The 20,224-nt window shown below is 46.0% G+C and overlaps 1 non-coding gene across 1 annotated transcript; it reads left to right on the top strand.

Moving 5' to 3' along the window:
• Positions 1-19,701: 19,701 nt before the first annotated feature.
• On the top strand, positions 19,702-19,824 carry LOC143396156 (U11 spliceosomal RNA). Its single transcript, XR_013091031.1, has one exon. It is a non-coding gene; the product is annotated as a U11 spliceosomal RNA (small nuclear RNA).
• The last annotated feature ends 400 nt before the right edge of the window (positions 19,825-20,224 follow it).

Raw genomic sequence — 20,224 nt, forward strand, 5'->3', positions numbered from 1 at the left:
CAGTTAGGCCTATGATGACTGGCAGCTGTACTTAACATGTACATACTCTGTTCTTGTCATTATTCCCTAAACAATACAGCATGACAACTATTTACATAGCATTTACATTGGGTTAGGCATATGAGTCATCTGGAGATGTTTTAAAGTATAGGGGAGGATATGTGTAGGTTCTATGCAAATTCTAGGCCATTTTATATAAGATGTTGAGCATCCTCAGATTTTGGAAACTGTCCCCATGCATATCAAGGAATGACTGTAAATGTAAATTTGTAAAAACAGAAAATGATGAAAAAAATGTGCATAGTTCACTTAAACTTTCATCAGAGAAAGGTGAGGATGCCAACAGGTATTAACTATTCTCGCAGCTCCCTCTTGGCACATTAGCCGAGACTCCTACACAAATGGCACGTCAAGTGAAGCGCGACAGGGATGGAGATGTCTCCTACTCACTGGGAATCTCCAGGAACAAGACGATTTTCGTTGGGTCCACAGGATAGTCCGGGCTTTTGTGGTGGTTCTCCCACACAAGATTCAGCAATACTTATTCAGGAGATTATTCAGGAGACTATAGTGAAAAAGATCACAAACAGGGCATTAGCCAGTGAAAAAGCAAACCATTCATTCATAAACAGAGGGGTCATATACTAAAATTACAGAGGTAATGGCCCATAACCTCAAAAGCAGCTCAAAATAGGATCGGAACTCCAAGGTTCCCCAAGGTTCCCCAGGGCAGGCAGTTGACCATGAATCTCTCCAAGTTTTCAAGGGAGTCCTCATATTTATGCACAAAGGTCAGAGAACATGGATAATGAATGGCATGAGGTTGTATGCAGCTGGACTTCACTCTAAGCGCATGGGGGATATATTTCTCAAACCCTCTTGGAGAAAGATATGGGAAACCCAAAGTCATTAATATTTCAGGTTTCATTCACTCTCACAGGAAATGAAACACATTTATCAAGGCTCTGTTCCCAACTTGGTTTTCCACAGTAGTAAAATGCTACAGGAGATACAGAGCTTGGCGTGATGTGGGCTATTTATTTTAAAATAGCATTTGCAGCACATGAGCTGGGAGGTTCCTACCAAAAGCAATGAACAAAACCTTTGCAAGGATGGTGCACGTGTGTCGGTGCCCAGAGCGAGCCACCTGATTGACAAGAGGCCGTGCTTCCTCCCTGAGATGCAGGCAGCTGTCAGCACTCAGCCAGCCACTCCTCACAGAGCAGGGCCGACCTCAAGTCAGCCAGCCCCCAGGTCTCCTTACAGAACCGAGTTGCAGAGACAGTCACCTATGTTCACATCCCAGCTCTGCCACCTATAGCCTGGGAAGTCTAAGTAACCTTCCTGTGCCTCAGTTTCCTTACTTCAAAAGATCATGAGTCTGAGATATTGCAATTCAGGCCTCACCTCCAGACCTGTCCCCAAGTCTTCTCTCCTTCATCTTTCTAACATGTCCAATGAGTGAGCTGATCTTTATGATTTATGAGGTTTCTGGGGCTTTAAATGTCAACAACTACTAAGGACTGAGTTCTTTCCTCTGGTCTGTACTTCTTGTCTGTGGGGCAGGCCACCCAGCTGAAACCTCCAAATATCAACCTCCCCCATGCTCCACAAGCCAAACCCCACCCCACCATAATGTGAGCGTGAGAAGCACACTTGTAGCCAGGTTCTCTAACAGGCTGTGTGGAGGCACACCACCGAATGACAACCTCATTCACTCTGAACCACAGCAGGTAGGGTGACTGAGGTCCTGGGCCTAAGCTCCACCCACAGTCACAGCTTTGCCTCATCATACCCCAAGGCTGCACACCACCTGTGCCTTACCTCGTCCATGCTTGTGTCTGAGCCTTTTTGTTCCTATGGACTCTTCTCCAAACTCCTATTCATTCTTCAAAACCCACTGGGGGCAGGCATCCCTGAACTGCAGTGGTAATCACATCTTAGCCCTGTCTTGTTCTGCAGTTCTCACAATCATTCCTAAGGATCTCCTGCTCCCACCAGGGCTCTGGCTCCCTCTACAGGCCTGCCTAGTCCCATAAGGGTGCCACTTTTTAGACTGGAAACGTTTTTGCAGGCATGGAAACTCTCAAACACAGCCTCAAAGAAAGAGGAGGATAAATGTGAGGAATTGCAATGAGTGGGGAAAGTATTCTAAAGGGTGGGGACAGAGCATCTGGAACATGTGGCTGAAGCCATACAGGGCACAGATCACCACACTCAACCTGGGTCTTCTCTCACAGGCAAAGGGGGTCACCTGAAGTTTCTGACTATAGAGGAGAGTTACTCCATCAATGTGGTGCTGGATGACCCGAGAGGGGCAGCGCCCATCTAGGAGTGCCCCAGAATGAAAATACAGAGGTAATTCTGAGGGGAAAATTTGCATAGACTCCTCCAGCAGCAGGATACTCTGAGCATCTCCCCTCCTAGGGCATGCTGACAGAGTTGTCCAGGAGAGGCATGCAGAGAAAAGGATTCCCAATCGCCATCAGTTCCCAGCAGATCTCGCCTTGATCAGTGGGAAAAGAAGGTCTAGGCCTGTCCAACTGTGCCATGAACCACTTGCCAGCCAGAAAACACAGGCCCATCACTACCACGCTACCAAAGCACCTTTAACAACCCGCTGCGGGCTGCAGGCTGCAGGCTGCGGGCTGCAGGCTGCAGACTGCAGGCTGCCACTTGCAGTGTATTCCCAAGGCTAAGAATACAGTGAGCTTCTCAGCCACACTCTTCCTTTACAGAAGGTCCCAGGAGCAGAGGGTCTACTGCCTGGGCCAGGGAGTCTGTGATTGCTCACTTTCCCTCTGTTCAGTAACCATCAGTGAAGCCAGTCCATGAGCCCCAGGCTCAGATTCTTGGCTTTCTGCATGTTGCAATACCTGGCAGATGACCTTCCTGGCTGGGTCCATGCAGCATCCCCCACTCCCTCCTTGGGCTCAACCACTCTCCAGGCCCACCCAGGAGAAACATTTGAAGGGAAGTGCAAAACCCTCTGTCAATTAACAAATCCCCACAAATTGTTAACTGGTACATGGTAGAACAGGGTTCCCAGGGACCAGATGCTGGCCCTGTCCTGATGCCTGACCCAGAAAGAACTGGGAAGGCAAGGATTGGGCTCTGCAACCCAGGCCAATCCAGCTCTGTGCTCCTAGTAATTAACCACCATGGCCCACCTCATGATGTCCCTGCCAGAGGACAACCTGGCCTATAAGGAAAGACACTGATACTGGCAGCATTAAAACTTGCATCTCCAGGCCCTGACTGGCCCTGGGCCCTGGACAGCTGTATAATGGTCAAGCCCTAGAGAGCAAAATTCCTAAAGTCAGCCTGTCCCCAGTGTCAGGGGTCACTCCACCCTCCCTAACTGCTAGAGTCGCCTCCTGGCAGGAGCCAGCTTCATACACTGCAGCCAGGCCACCCAAACCTGCACACACTCACACCAGACAGCAAGTGCACAGGCCTCCACCACTTGAAGGCCTTTTTCAGTTGGTGAGGAGAGTTCCCACCATCCTCCCAGCACACCTCCCACCCAGTCAACTCAGCAAGGCCTTTCTTGACCTGGTCCCTGCAGAACTTGATTTGGCTTACAGGGAAAACTTAAACCCAGTCTGGGAATGAGAGTAATGCAGACCAGGAAGACCAGACATGCAGACCAGAAGGCTCCAGGCAGTCCAATAGCAGACAGTACAACTGCATCCAAGTGCCACACAGGCCCTAGGGCATTTATGGCACTGAGTTTCTATGAAGCCCTTCATGTTCCCTCTACCCAAGAGCTGGAGAATCAGGGACACAGTGTGAGTCCCCTGATTCATGGAATTGGAGAATCACTATTATCTTCTCCCAGTCTTCCTGCTTCAGTTGATGGCTACAGTGCTTAGTTGGTCAGGCTGACGCCTTGGAGCCATCCTGGACCCTCTTGCTCACTCATCCAGTATACATCCATGCTGGTCCCACCTTTGCATTCCATAGAGACTCCCAGCACAGTCCCTGCTCCCACCAGTTCCCTGGACAGGGCCTCCAAGCCCAGGACAGCTACAGTGGCCCCAACAGCTCACTGCTCCCATATTGGCCCCCTTCCAGCCTCCGCATACCAGCCCAAGTGATTCTTCCCAATGTCAAGTCTTTACCATGGTCTCTGAGGCCCTACACATCTGGTCCCCACCCTCCAACTCCTCCAATGACCTGGCCTCCTATTCTTCCTTAAACACACAAGCAGATGCTACCCAGGGCCTCTGCACAGGCCATTCTCCCTGCCATGTTGCTGCTGCATTGTCACCCCTCATCACCCTACTTATAACATTAACAACACCCTCCCAGCCTCTCCTGGACTCCTCCCCTGCTTTGTGTTTCTCCACAGCACTTACCACCCCCTCACATCTTTCTTTACCATGGTCATCATCTGCCTTCCCTCCCTGGGAAGGGAAAGCAGTAACCTCCAAAGGGCAGGGATCCTGACCAACACTCAATGAATGTATATAGAAAGAATGAATGAGTCTGTGTCCTCTACCTGGGAGGCCAGCAGGACATGTGCAGAGCACAGTCAGGCCCACACCAGCCCCAAAAGCCCCCATCCCTCTGAAGGGCACTTAGTGCTAGTGTCTAATTCACATGGTGACAATGACAAGACTCCCACTCTTTCAAGGCAAAGAACATGCTCCTTGATGCCTTCTGAACAATGCTTTGTAGGTCACAGGAAATATCAAGGTTCACCACAATTTTCCTGAAAAAAAAAAAAAAAATAACACTTCCTTCATAAGACGAAATAACCACATCATGACTACAGGAGAACAGCTGTCCACAAATATGCCCATCACTGGATGCTGGGCCTGGAGCCAGAGGACCCATCAAACACTCTCTCACTGTCAGCCAGGGCTCCCTGACAGAACCCATGATACACACCTAGTATAGGAGCTTCGTCTTCCTGCTGAGGACAATTCATTCTCTTTCACAAAAACTCAGACTCACAGGCACACATCTCCTCTGAACCTTTCAGATGACCCCAGGAGCCCAGGCATGTTCTGTGAACATCACATCCTCTGGTTGGGGGGCTGTTGGGCTTCAGGCATTCACAGCCCCAGCCACTACAGTTTGATGATGGTCCCTGGATGCCTATGCAGGCTCTAGGCAGAGGGCCACCCCCGCAAGTGTAAGGGGTAAAAGAATCAGGATCAACTGTCAAAAGCACTCTGAGAGCACTAACCAACGGCTCCATGCACCTCAGAGTGGTGCTGGGCAGGAGGGGCAGAAGGCAAGACCCAGACCTAGCAGAAAGCACAGAGGTACATAGGGTGAGTGGTTTAGGCTAGAGACACTGGGACAGATCCATCCTGCCATTCCCAGGTAGAGGGTTATCTGCTGATGGATGCCTTTTATCCTACAAACTACAATCTGGAAAGTTCTACTTTGGGGAGGACTCCAGACCAAAGCATTCAGGAGGGGGAAAGCTAGCAGTAACTGAATCTGCTCCTGAGGAGCTTGTAGCTAGGTGAAAGCCCTAAGAGAGTTCTATTCTTGTCCCACCAAAGCATAGGAAGGGCAAGTCATTTGATCAAGGTCACAGAACTAAGTCCCAGGTTGAATCAAGGCACAAACTTTGGGTGGCCACGTCCAGAGTTTTCTCTGCCCGTGTTTCTACTTCCATGTGAGTAGGGGAGAAACCTAGGCTTAGCACATTTGTCACATTGAATGCAGGATATGAAAAGTAGACACATTTAAGTATTTTCAGGTATCTTTTTCTGCTTTGCCAACTTTTGAGAATGTTAAAACTTCACTTGATACAAAAGGGGCACATCTTTTTAACTTTCCAAAAATACCCTCAAGATGGTCAAAGAGACAAAATGGTGAAAATACCTCAAATTGTACCAATTCTCCAAGTGAACTAAATTTTTGTGTGCTACATGAAGTTTTCGAAATTGGATGGATATAAGTTTGGGGGACATTGGAGGGGAATATGGCACCTGGCGGGGGCCTAGACAAGTGAAGACTATAAATAGTCACTAAGCTCCCAAACCACTCCCTTGCCTCTGGCCTGAGCAGCCACTCCTGGGTGAGGTCCCTTGGAGTACACAGCAGATCTATTGCCATTTGGACTGCTTGCATCTATCATCTGGTGAGCTATCATTTGAACTACACAACACCTAGCCCAGGACAAAGGACAAGACAAGACCCATGAACACCTCTAAGGCACATCTAAAAGGCATCTCAAGCTGAGTACGATCAAGCTGGATCAAACATCACCCCATAAGACCCAGCTCCATTCCTCCCAGCTGATGGTAACTCATCACCATGGGGGCCCCCTAAACTTCCTTTCTCTCCCACCCTATGTGGGAGCCATCAGTAAATGGAATAGGCCCCAGCTTCAGATGCCCCTAGAACCCCCTCCTCCTCCCATCCTCTCCACTACACATCCTGGTCTCAGCCTCCAAGCCCTTGCACCTCCCTCCAGGATTTCCTGCTTCAGCTCAAGCCCAACAATCCACTCCACAGTGTAATCCTGTCAGCAGAACCTGACCCTCACTGCACACCCAAGATGGGCACATGCCTTTATGGTGGTGAGACCTCAACAAACCATTCTCTTCAAGAAACCAGCAAGGTCTGGGGAAGTCTGGGGGAATAAATAGTCACTGTGAATGGGCACGGGTGATAGAATGTTCTAGAATTAATGACGCTGAATGTCATGAATTGCCCAGTGAATTGGACACTTTAAGGGGATAAACTTTATGTTAATTATATTGCCGCAAAGTTGTTAAAAAAAAAAATTTTAAACCATAAGGCAAACTCCATTCTCTTTCCCTCCATCGCATCCCCCAACAGCTCCTCTGAGACTCAGAGTGAAGTCCTCAGAATGGTAGGAAAAGCCTACGAGCCCAGCCTCCATATCCTCTGGCCTTCCTCCCCTGATGCTCACTCTGCCCCAGCCTCGCAAGGTCTCTGCCACTCCTCAGACACCCGACTCCCAGCCAGTCCTGCTCCTGGTGGACACCGAGCACTGCTGACCTCCTTAGAGGCCCTGTGGACACCACCTGTGGTTCACCCCTCCTTCCTCTCCTTGTGTATATTGTGCTCTTCGTTTATTACCAGCCTCACCCACTGGGATGGAGGCCCCATGATTTCCATCTTCTGGGTCCTAGGGTTCCCCCAGCACCTATGACAGGACTCCATGGTGACCCACTAAATGACGACTCAATGACAGGCTTGTCCCCTGTGCAAACATGGAAGGATGCTCAGAGAGATCAGTGGCTTCTCAGGCCACACCACTTCAGGGTCAGGGGACTCCCAACGTTAGCTCTTCCCTCATGCCAAATGCTGCATTACGGGTCCACTTATTCATGAATAGTCAAATCCTCATAAGCACCCCCTACATCTGGGAATGGGGCCAAGGTAAGACAAAAAGCCCCATAGTATGGCCTGGAGACCTGTCTGGCCATAGTTGGTGGGACAAGGCCTTGCCCCTCCCAGACTTCTGGCTATCAGTGCCCTGGGGGACCCAGACTGCTGCAGAGGAGCCCACCCCTGAGGGATGGAGGATAAGCTCTGCCCTCTGAAAGGCCACAGCAAATAGTACTGGGCCAGGCTTCCCTGTGGTTGGGGGGGGAGGCCTGTTCCAACAGAGCCACCCACATCCCCACTATTTCCTATTTCAACAAAAAGAGGGCTGGTTCTCATACTGAAAATCTCTAAATCCCTTCCCACCATGTGTCTATTCATCCTCACAGTGAGCGGGCGGGGACAGGAACACTCAGTGACGTGGGCACTCCCTGAGGTAGGTAATGGCAGAAAAACACAGGCCATGTGCCCTCCCACTGATCTGCAACAACAGCCCCACGCAGAACATCCCACCATCACCCACTCATGCACCATTGTGGGGACACCAGGGCTGAGCAGCAGCCGCCCTCCTTCCCCCCGCTGAGGCCATGATCCTCCACAGCCCCCAAGGTACCCACAGCCACCCCACACACCCATACCCAGTTTCCTTTAAAATATTCCATCCTGCCAGAAATGTTCCCCAAAAAATAATACCAAGGATTCAAGAGAGAATAAGAGGGAAACTGGCAAAGAGGTGCATAGGGGACTCTTTCTAGCCAGGGAAGCCATGTACTTCACCTCCTCTGATTTCAGAATCTTCACCTTCCTGAGGTCAAGGGCATGGGACGCAGGGGCTGCAGCTATATCAGGGCTGCTCCAGTGTTGTTCCTGTCCCCTTTTTTTTTTTTTTTTTTAACCTGAGTTCTTACTGTGTGCCAGTCACCATTCCAGTTGGCTAGTTGGCCATTCGAAAATAAAGAAGGAATTTGGCTCTGGAGCTCAGCTGCCTGGGCTAGAATAGCAACTGCAGCACTGAACAGGCTCTGTGACATCAGGGACATTTCTTCACCGCTCTGTGCCTTTTTTTCCCTTACCATGGAATGGAAATAACCACTTTCCACCACAATGTTGTAAGACATCAAGGAAACAGCCTATGTACACGAGGCTCTTAAGAGGGAACCTGCTGCCTCCTAACTATTCTGTAAATGCCTGCTGCCATTATTATTCCTGATGGGTAGCAGACAGACGTAGGCAGTGGGAACATGATGCTAAGGGGATAATTTTATGAATTGAGCCCACTGTGCTGACCCCCCCCCCACACTTACTTTCTTTAAAAAGCAACTTACCTGAAGCCACCTTGGCCCTGCCCTGGCCTAAGTCACTTGGATGTGCTGTATTCCTCAGCAAACAGCCTCTGCAAAAATGCAGACCCAGAGACACCTTCCTACTGATAAGAACAACATTATCCAGAAGGCTGGAGTGGGTGGGTGGGAGGCGTTTGTGACCTTTACACAGACCAGATTCCAGGACTCAGGGAGACAGGAAAATCAGAAGAAACTCACCACCACCACCACCACCACAGAATCTGTAAGAATAAATTCCAATGAGAACTGGTCAGCATGGGCCAAGGTAATTCGGAATTCCTTGAGCCTTGAGCATGTTATTTTAATGGTAAAATCTCCCCTCCTTGGGGTAAGACACACACAGAGAGGACTTGAAAGTCTGGTGTAATTCTGCCATCAGAAGTCAAGAGGTGAACCTGGGCAGGACTCTTCTGGAAACTCCAATAAAAATGGAGGATTGTGGGGAGGCACACAGTCCCTCTCCTCTCTGAGAAAATCCACTCCCTTTCTCCCTTGAAAGTGTCCCTTTTTCTCTTTTCCTTTATCTTCTAATAAACTCCTGTCTGCTACTATGTGCAACTCACTTGAAACAGGCAAGATGGCAAGATCCGGTGATCACAGGTCCCCATGGTCACTTCAGCTCCATGGGTGGATTTCGTTCTGTAACACTCCTATTTGGGCTGATTTGTAGAGGAACAGAGCTGAGGCAGTTCCACAGCAGCACCGTAAAGTCCAAGCAGTGGGCAGCTCTGCTGAGGCAGGCAGATGGAAGTGGCCAGGGAAGGTGCTGAGACCAGAAGGGTACAGACTTTGGGGAGCAGCAGGACACAGTGAGCACCACTCCCCAGAGGGCAGCCAGCCTCTCAGCACCCTCAATTTCCCCATAGCACAGAAGGCAAAGATGAAAGAGGATATGATAAGGGGGCATTCTTAGTAAAGAGTAAGTTAACGAGACAAACAACTAACGATCTAGTTAAACACGAATGTTAGTTAAGACATTATACATGGGTCAAAACCCACGAAATATTCAAAGCAAAGAGTGAACCAAAAAGTATAAGGTGGACTTTAGTAAATAATCATGCATTGACATTTGGCTCCTCAGTTGTTAACTGAAGTGGCACACAAGTGTAAGATGTCAGCAATGGAAGAGGCAAGAGGAATGCAGGGCGGGGTGCGAGTGAACAAAGAACTTGCTGCTTAATTTTTCCTACAAGTCAAAAACTGCTGGAAAAAAAAAAAACTTAACCTAGTATTTTTTAAATATGGTAGATAATACATTCTGAGCATTCAGATGAGCTAAACATAGAAACAGATATAATTCAAGAGCCAATGAGTGACCTAGAAGATGGTACTAAGTGATGCTCCCAGAATGCAGTGCAAACAGACCCTGGGAAGGGCCCTGAAGGAGAAGAGGTCTGTAGGGACCCTGGCAGGGGCCTCCCAACTCTACCCCCAGTTCCTCTGTCTTCAAATTGAGGACATTAATGCAAATTCTCAGAAATTTTTTCACATTCTTTTCCCCATACTGACTTTTTTTTTAGGGGGGGGTGGGGAGAGGGTATAGGGAGAGAGGCATTACAGGAAATCTTAGAAACCATCTCAACCTTTGAGTCCTTGCTTTTTACCAGGCTGCAACATTTCACAGTTCATGGCCCAAATGAGTATCCCTCTCTGTATTTGTCTATTATTGTATCTGTCTGTTAGTGATTAATTATTTTTGCCATTTATTCCTTTTTTAAAAAATGTACTTCTTGGACTGGGGCTGTAGCTCAGTAGAAGAGCACTTGCCTAGCATGTGTGAGGCACTGGGTTTGATTCTCAGCACCATATATACATAAACAAAATAAAGTCCATCGACAACTAAAAAATATTTTTTTAAAAATATTTCCTTAGGGGGAGTCCCAGAGAAGCCTTCCAGAAAAGCAATGCAGCATTTTATCACCAATGTATATGTGGCTACCCTCCTCCCTAATAACTCCATTTCCAGGAGGGCTCACTCATCTGTGAGACAAAGTCAATGTGGGGATTTTTCTTGCAACAATCTTTCAAAACACTAGAAACAATCTAAGTGCTTATAAATAGAAGAATGGTTAAATGATGGCAGAGTTCACATGCTAGAATACTCTGAAGTATTAAAAAAACAAAATAGCAACAAGCAAACAAAAAAAAACAGGTAGATGAAAATGTAAGACAGTCACAAGCATATGTATTGATTCTAGTTACAGATGCATCAAGCCAGCTAGAAAATACACACACATTCACAAGCCCATGTATGGACCTGACGTCACACAGAAGGGAATGAAAGGGCCCCCACGGAACAACTGTTAACCAGCAGCTTTCTTTGGGAAAGGGAGAAGAGATCAGAATGGGAGGCTTAGGGGGCTTTCACCTTTTGCTTTATTAAATATGCATGCACTGGGGCTGGATTTGTGGCTCAGCAATAGAGGGCTCGCCTTAGCATGTGCAAGGCCCTGGGTTCGATCCTCAATACCACCTATAAGTAAATAAAATAAAGGTATTGACAACTACAACTAAAAAATAATATTTTTTTAAATATGCATGCACTGGTTGAGTCTTTTACCAAAATGAATTTATTATTTACTAGCATTATAATCAAACCCAGTCTACTCCTTCAAGTATTTCTTATTCTAGTTGGGAAGATGTCAACACTAACAACAACCTGTGGGAAAGGTCAGATAGGGCTGCAAGATGCAGGACTTCCCACAGGAGATGCTGCTTCTGTGACAGGGAAGGCTGTAGGCAGCAGAAGAATGAGCTTCTTAGGGATGGTAACTCTCGGGGCACGGGTGACACCACCCAAATGACTGGGACATACACACACATCACAGGCAAACCCTGAGAAACGAAAACACAAAGGAGGAGGTGATGAAGAGCAGGAGGTGACCAAGGCTTGGGGCCTTAGAGGTCAGGGAATGTGGTAGGACAGGACAGCAGGAGGAGCCAGGGACCTTCGGTATAAATTTTAGGAGAAAACTAAAGAATTCAGTCGCATTCACTTAACTCACGTGCAAGCGCGGGAGTGGGGGATGGGGAGTGCTGAATGTGGTATATGTGGTATGGCATGGCTATGTAGTGTATGCAACGTGTGTGTGTGTGTGTGTGTGTGTACATTGTGTATGTGTGTATGGGCACATGTGTATGCTCTTAGGGAGTCCTGGTGCGTGCGGTACATGTGTGTGGAGTCGCATGTGTATGGTATGTGGGGGTGTGGGCCAGATGTGTGTGGGGGTGTGGTCAGGTGGTGTGTGAGTAGTGGGTGTGGTTATGTAGGTGTGGTAGTGTAGCATGCAGTGATGTGTACATGTGTGGTTTGTGTGTATGGTGCAGTTATGTGGCATGATATAATGTGAAGGATGGTGAGTGTGGTGTGATGATACGTGTGGGGAGTGCGGTATGGGGCGTAGTGTGTGTATGTGTGATTTGCGTGTTTGCTATAGTGTGTGGGGTATGTCTGCGGTGTGTGCCATGTGTGGATAATGCAAGTCTGTATGCACATGCACATACATGTGTTGCAGACAATGGGGTGGCTGGCAATATAGAACCTGCAGCAGTAACCAGGTGCACCCAGGCAGGGTTCAGGGCATGGAGGTGCTGAGTGGACAAGCCCCGAAGTCTCAGGCTCCCTCAGTTCTAAGACTCCAGATGGAGAGAACCAGTAGCATCCCACACCTCCACCCAAGGCAGCACCTACAAAGGGGCTGATCAAGGTCAGAGCAGCCCAGAAATCCTTTGGACAAAAATTTCTTTAACTTTTTGTAGGGGTAGGGAAAGTCCAGGGTTAGCTCACAGGAGAAGCCCTGCAGTGGGATCTGCAGCAGAGAGGAGGTGACAGGCAGTGGGGCAGGGTGGCAGAAGCATGTTGGTAAAACAGCCATCCCTTCTGTAAATTAGACAAAATATCTCACCCCACACTGCAGGCCCTGTAGGAATCCTCAGAAGAGTAAGAGCATGCCACAAAAACCATGCTGCCATTTCAAATCCTCCACAGCCAAAATCCTAACATGCAGTATTCTCATATGTACAGATCTTCTTTTAAAAACTGCTTTCCTTTCAAAGACACCTAATTCAACTGAATTTCCATATAAACCATGCTTGGAAGTGCATTGCTTTCCTGAGGTGCAAAAAAGCAGGAAGCCCAGGGATGGCATAAGGGGAGTTTGATCCCTCCTTTCCTCTGTCTCCTCTTGCAACTGCAATATGACAGAGACTGCTAACTCAAAGTGCAAGGAGAAAATTTCCAGTCCATCTGTTAGGAGGCACTCTGCATAATCAAAAAGCAAATAAGTAATTTTCAGACTAGACATAATGGAAATCTAAAACATTTTTTAAAGAGCAACCATTTCTTCTGAAGTTTCTACTCAAGTACTTGCTCATGGAAGAAGGGAAAACATGCTGCTGGAATAAATATGCAGGTCCTAGGCCCTGATACTCCTAGATGCCTTTGTACCTAGATGTACTTATGTACACCCAATAGGCCTACAGTCTGTCACTGAAGCCCAGAAGAGGAGGCCGAGGGCAGGAGCCAGAGCTGAAGGGAGCTATTCATCTACCTAGATGTCAGACCAAAGCAAGTATTATTCATGGAGGAGAATCTGCTAAAAAAAAAAAGATTTCAAAATACATTTTATGCGGTGTTTTAGGGTCCCCAAATATACTGAATAAAGCTAGGTGATTTTATGCTACAACTACTGGAATTTTTTCTAAATTTTTAAGGACTCTGAAAGTTTTAAATATAATGTTAAATTAAAATGTGGACCATATATATAGAATCCTTGAGCAGGCAGAGTCAGTTTGGCTTCATAAGTGACCTCAATTTGAATTGCAATCACAACTATATCTTGAGTCATTTCTGGTAAATGCCTAGGTTTAACAACAAAACAAAACAAAAAAAAAAAACAGAACTTAGGCTCAACCAAACAGAAGCAGCTAAAAATATCACATAATATCACAGGCCCAACAAGCCACTGTACAATTGTAACCAATTAAATGTTTTCTTTGCTTCACTTCTAGATTCATCCTCTCAAAACCTCACCCTGGCATTCACTCTGTGGAACTCCTAAACTGCTTCTGGTTTGGAGCTTCCCAATTCATGAAGCACTGTTTGCTCAATCAAATTCTTTAAATCTTTATGGTGCCTCAGTTTACTTTTTAACCATGGTAAGCCCCACAAGTAAGGGCTGCCCCTATCTTATCAACTGCTGGAACTCCCATCACTTGACCCAGCACACAGTGGGGCTCCATAAGGATTGATTGAATCCATCCAGTAACTGCTGTGAGAAGACCAGTGGTTGACAAACTGTCCCATTCCACCTCCTGGTGGTAGTGTACCGGAAAGTGGAAGGGCACAGCTCCAGGAACTGCTTCCCAAGGAGTACCTTGAAAACCCAGGCCCACAGGGCTAAAGTTGGAGGATGGTCCCTAGGATCCCGGGGGAAGGCACATATATCCAAAGATACAGTGGCCTGGAGAGGTCCTTGAGATGGAACAAGAGCAGCACGCTACAGCCTCCTGATCCCCAGGGAGGCATGAGCTGGGCTGGAGCCTCAGCCTGCTGCCCTGCCCAGCCTGCTGCCCTGCCCACCCTTTGGGCCACGGACAGATGTGAAGGCTCTGGTGTCACACAAACAAACAGCAGGGATCACCAGGTCAGGAAGGCAGCACCACGCGCTTTAACCTTGGTTACTGAGTAGATTGACCCAGCTGGACTCTTCTGGTCCTAAAGCTCTCACATTCAGTCCTTGCTAATTTCCCCTGTACACAAACAATGGTGCTCTAGAAGCATTCTGCTTTACGTATGACAAACTCACCAGTCCTTCCTTGTCCCTTGTCCCAAACAGTACTGATATGTTAGAATAACTGGGATACTAAAAGGCAAGCTCCGTGGAGCAAGAAGACCCTCTAGCTCTCCCCTCAGTGCCTGGCACACAGTCCTGGGGGTGCAACAAGCTTTTGCTAAATGTCAAGGGAAAAGATAAATAGATGGATGTTATATTCTTTGGAATATTTTCCTTACCCCCCCCCAAAAAAAGATATTTTTATCTATCTATTTATTTGTTTGTTTTCATTCTGGGGACCAAACCCAGCGGTGCTTTACCACTGAGCCACAGCCTTGCTAAGTTGCTGAGATCCTCCTGGAATTTGCAATTCTACTGCCTCAAGTCTACCAAGTCACTGGGATTACAGGTGTGTACCACCATGCCCAGCTCTTTACCAAATTTTTAATGTGTAATTTTAAAGTAAATATATAATAAACATGATCTCACAGAACCTTTAAGGTAAATGAGCCAGGAAACAAAGGATAAAAATTAGAAGATATTAGGGTCAGGGGCTCGTCCTCCAACACTCCTGCAGCCTGAGAAGATTGCTCAATAATTGTATGAGGGCATCTACAAGAAATGAGGCCAGCTCCTCTCATGTCTCCAAGAAACGTGAAGAGTAAAGAAGAGAGACGACCTTGAGAGGGTACCAGGCTATGTCTCCATGAGGCCAGAGTTGCAGGATCACAACAGGTCACCATCCAGACTCCCCAGCCTGAGACCTCCTCACCCCACTCCTGCCCAAGTAAGTTGCCAGCAGCCTCATCTCAGGGCTTTATATGGGATACAGTCTGTGGCTGGAAATGGTTCCTGAATATCATCCCGTCCTGCCTGGAGACAGGAACCTAATCAGCCCCCTCACAGATTCTAAAACTCCTCCTATTGAGGCCACAGCTTCTGCTTTTCGGATTACAAAGCACAAAAGGACAGATCTTTAAATAACTCCTGCTTCCTAATCCATAATACGTTCTCAGAAAACATCAAGTCTCTCCTCAGCTCCACCATGGAATGGCCTGGCTCTTCACATGTCACAAAATGGAAGAGAGGCAGCACCTCTGTGACCCAAATACCCACACTCGAAATGCTCCTGAGCCTTCCAATTAGAAAAATATATTTATATATGTGAAATAATTTAATATCAAGCCCATTTTATGGAAGTCAGATATATCAAACAAATACTATTAAAAGGGAACCGATATGAAACTTAAAATCCAAATAGATACAGAAACATAAATGAAAAAAATGAAAGACTCCAAAAAATCATTTCATCATTACATGGGATTTCCAAAAGTAATGCTCTTGAAATCTCTTTTAAAACAATATGTTCCAACTTCCCACTAATCCAAATTACTCTGGTGACGTCTGGTTCAGCATCTCGCTGCAAATATGCAGCCTCATTATTTTACTTGGAATGGTAATAACACGGAAGCATCTATTTCCATCTCTCCATCACTTAAGCTAACATGAACCTATACTCTGCACTGAAACAACTCCATTTCTGATTAGGATCAGCAACATTTCCAGCCGGGCTCAGGACAGCCTAGGGGAACTGCTCCCAAGGCTATGGCACATGTGCAGGTGGGCAAGAGGATCACTGCCGCAGTGTTTTCATAAATGTGAGACATTTTGTGAATGGCTTAAGCCATGTGTATTTTAATTTAAAAGCTCCATTAAAATGAAGAGAGAAATAGAACCCGCACACAGCTCCGGAGAGAACAAGGGAATATTATTAATCACAGAAATGTAAATGAGATTGGGGGCAGGAGGGAGTGAGTGTGCTAAATTAAACTCCTTCCACGGTGACCCCTGAGTAACTGTGGTGAGTCTTGGCATCTTATCTCCACCAAGCAGGCAGCAGGCCGCCACCATAAGGTCCCATGCAAATCATGGGTGCTGTCCCTAAGCGTAGGCGAGTGACTTTCTTATTTGTTCAGAAGTAAAATGATCCAGAACTGGTCACTGTTCTTTCTTCCCAACGAGACCTAATGGCTATTGTCCTTCCTGGGGATCCTGTTTGCCTGAATAAAGTAGGAGCGTGGCCAGCAAAACCCAAACTGTTCTGCTCCACCGACTTCACCCTAGTGGATCAGAACTCAGCACACCACCGTTTACAAACCAAAAATGAAGAATCCATGGGCAGAGAACCTTCTTGAAGGCATTTATATGAAGTCAAAATCAAAATCACATCTTCTTAGGGTTCTTAAAAAAAAACATTAACTTATTAATTGATTAATGCTTCTTATTGTAAAACCTAGAAGATGTTCAACAGAAATAATTACTGAAAAGCCAGAAAATGTAAACATTGATTTAGGGACCCTTCTTTTTTGGAAAAACAGAACATTGGATGACATAAAGATGTTCCCTGAAAATCAAGACCTTTGGCCCCATTGAAGCTCTAAATATTTGAATTTTAAATTGCATATGTGTAATGCCATATTTTCCCCCATTTAATAGAATGTGCATTATCTCAGGTGAATACACTATTAGATGAAATGAATATAAAACTAAAATTTCAAATAGATGTGGCTATGTAAGAAAAAATTTAAAAGAGAAAACTCATTTCATTCACTGAATAGGATTTGCAAGATGCTATTCTTAAGCCCTGTTGTGAATCTGATGTCCAGGAAACCGATGCAGTGCCGTGGGACAAGTCCTGACAGAAGGGTGGTGGAGCTCGTGTTCCCAACTGACGCAGGCACTGTGACTGGGAGGCAGCAAGCACAGCCAGGGTGCCCCAGGTTGAAAACTCCTTCCCTGCTCCCCTCCACAGGGAGGTGAATGCCCAGATCCTTATTTCTTGGACACAAAACATTAAAGAGTTTGCTGCACAATGGTAGTCCCATTGGGCTGGGGCAGTACTTTAATTAATTGTCCACCATTAAGATTTTTGGCAGGAATAATTGTGCCAGATATCATGACCCCACCCATCACTGAGCACCTCTCATTTCCTGCCTGGCTTTTGAATACTTCATGCATCTGCCTTCACTGCCCTACCCACCTTTGGCTCAGCATTACTAGGCAAACTGACCAATGTGCCTGACAGATTGTCAGTCATTTGCTGTGCACAGCCCTAAAGAAATGAGGTTATTGCTTCACTCAGACTAAGAGAATCCAGCGCCAAAAGAGCCTCTATGAAGAGTTACAGTCCCTGATCTGGATGCTGGCAATCCTTTTCATCATTTCCAATTTTAATTCTTCTGATAGTTATTCTAACTCCCTAATTTTTAAACTGTATTTCTGGGTATATCTATTGAAGACATTTATTGACCTCCTTAAAAGAAGTGAGCTTTAAAGGTGAGGGACTTCTAAGCTATGGTGCAATTGGCCATGATCACACCAGCTCCTGCAAACAGTGAGGAACTTTCTATTCTTATCAAAGGCACTGGGAAGAAATAGATTCCATTCAATTCTTAGAACAGAGAGGCATCCCTTGGAAATCCAGGGACCATACTCCTTCAGAACTTTATTTTTTCAATAGTATTATTGCATTCTTTATACCTTTATTTTATTTGTTTATATTCATGTGGTGCTGGGTATTGAACTCAGTGCCTCATGCATGCTCGGCAAGCCTTCTACCACTCAGCTACAGGCCCAGCCCTGGATGCAGTTTCTCTATAGTTGATACCTTTTCTTTTAACTATGCAAAAACTCAGGATATGAGCTGGCCCTAACTGGCATGTCATGGCTACTCTTTGAGAAGAGAAACTAGTTTCTGTTCCTGTTTGCAACCTCTGCACTCAGCACCAGAATCCAATGCCTGTGAGGGTTCAGTGCATGCCGTTCAATGCAGGAGTAAACAGGTCTTCTTAGCCTGTCTTCCCCACTATGTCACCACAGAGATCATGAGCAACCAAGATTGAGCCTTCCCTTGAGTTTTCATTGCTTTCTATTATGTGATATGCTCTTGATGCCTGATGAATAAATGGATAAACAAAATGTAGCAAACACAAACAATGGAATACTATTCAGCCTAAACAGAAAGGTTAGATGGGAGCAAGAAGTTCCGGAGCACTATTGCACAGAAATGATGCCGATTGCACAGAAATAATGTACTGTATATTTTTAAAAGCTAGAAGAAAGTATTTTTAAAAGATTTTCTCCTAATGAAATGATAAATGTTTGAGGAAATAGACATGGTTACCATGATTTAAACATTATACAATGTATACATGTATAAAAACATCACTTGGTACCCCATTAATTATGTTCTGAAGTATCCGTTAAAAATACATTTTGAAAACAGGAAGGAAATTCTGACACATGTTACAGCATGGATAAACTTTGAAGGCATTGTGCTAAATGAAATGAGCAGGTTAGAAAAGGACAAATACTGTATGATTCTACTTACATAAGGTACCTAGAGTGGTTGAATTCATAGAGACAGAAAGTAGAATGGTGGTTGTCAAGGGCTGAGGGAAGCAGAAATGGGGAATTATTATTTAATGGGTACAGACTTCCAGTTCTGCACAATGAGAAAAGTACTGGGGCGTGAGTTGATGGCTGCAGAACACTGTGAATATACTTAATGCTACCAAATTTAATACCTTAAATTGAATCAGATGGTAAATTTCCTGTTATATGTATTTTACCACAATTTTTGTAACTAAGAAAACAAAGGTATTCTTGATGTTGGAAGACATCACTGAGTCAGTCATCTCATCAGTGATCCTCCCAAAGTGTTCCATCAATGAAGTGACCACAAGCCTGGCACATCCCAAAGAGAAGCTGCTAACCAACAAAAAAATGTCGGGTGGACTGGCTCTCCTGGGGAACCAACAGCCATGGCTTACTGTAAGAGGCAGAAGCCAGAGAAGAGAGCTCATGCCTGCCTTTAGTGTGAAGACAAAGGACCTTCTTATGAAGATCCGGATGAGCTGCCCTTTCCATAGCCAAGTAGCACAAGGCCAGGCTCTAGGCCAGGGACTGGGGAAGACCAAGATCCAGCCAGATAATGAACCTCAGAGAGGCCAGAAGTATAATTGACAAACACATGATAGGATATTTTCACCAATGGCAAAGTAAATTTCTTTTTAATAACATGAAGGGTTTTGTGAGCATGGGTGCATGTGTGTGTGTGTGTTTTGTTTTTGTTTTTGTGTGGTCCTGGGGATCAAACCCAGGGCTCTGAGCATGCCAGGTAAGCACTTCCCACTGAGCTACGTCCCCAGCTCTAACACAGGTTCTAAATGAAAGGGCTCAAAAAGCCGGGGCAGGGTGTGGGGGAGCGCTTCTGTCTAGAGGTACACATAGGGCAACTTGATTGCTCTTCATGCAGAATCAACATCAAGAGATTTTGGAAGCATAACTTTCTGGTACTTGGGCAGCTTGTTCCCAGTTCCTTTTTTTATCCCACCATGTAAATTAATGAGTATGGGGGGAGATAGACTTAATGATCTATGATAGCTTTCCTATGACATTTGCCAAAAGAAGTGGAAGTAGTCAGTGATTTTACAAGAAGTGTTACAGGAATAACAAATTGAAAAGTTTTATTTTATAGGCTCAAGTGTCTTTTTTGTCAAAAACTAGAAGAGTGGCCAGGCACAGTATAATTCCAACAACTCAGAAGGCTGAGACAGGAGGATTGCAAGTTCAAGGGCAACCTCAGCAATTTAGCAAGACCCTGTGTCAAAAATAAAAAGGGCTGAGGACGTGGCTCATTAGTAAATCATCCTTGGGTTCAATCCCCAGTACAGACGGAAGGAAGGAAGGAAGGAAGGAAAGAAGAAAAGGAAGGAAGGAAAG

Source organism: Callospermophilus lateralis, chromosome 3, assembly GCF_048772815.1.
Source record: "Callospermophilus lateralis isolate mCalLat2 chromosome 3, mCalLat2.hap1, whole genome shotgun sequence".
Lineage (NCBI taxonomy): Eukaryota > Metazoa > Chordata > Mammalia > Rodentia > Sciuridae > Callospermophilus > Callospermophilus lateralis.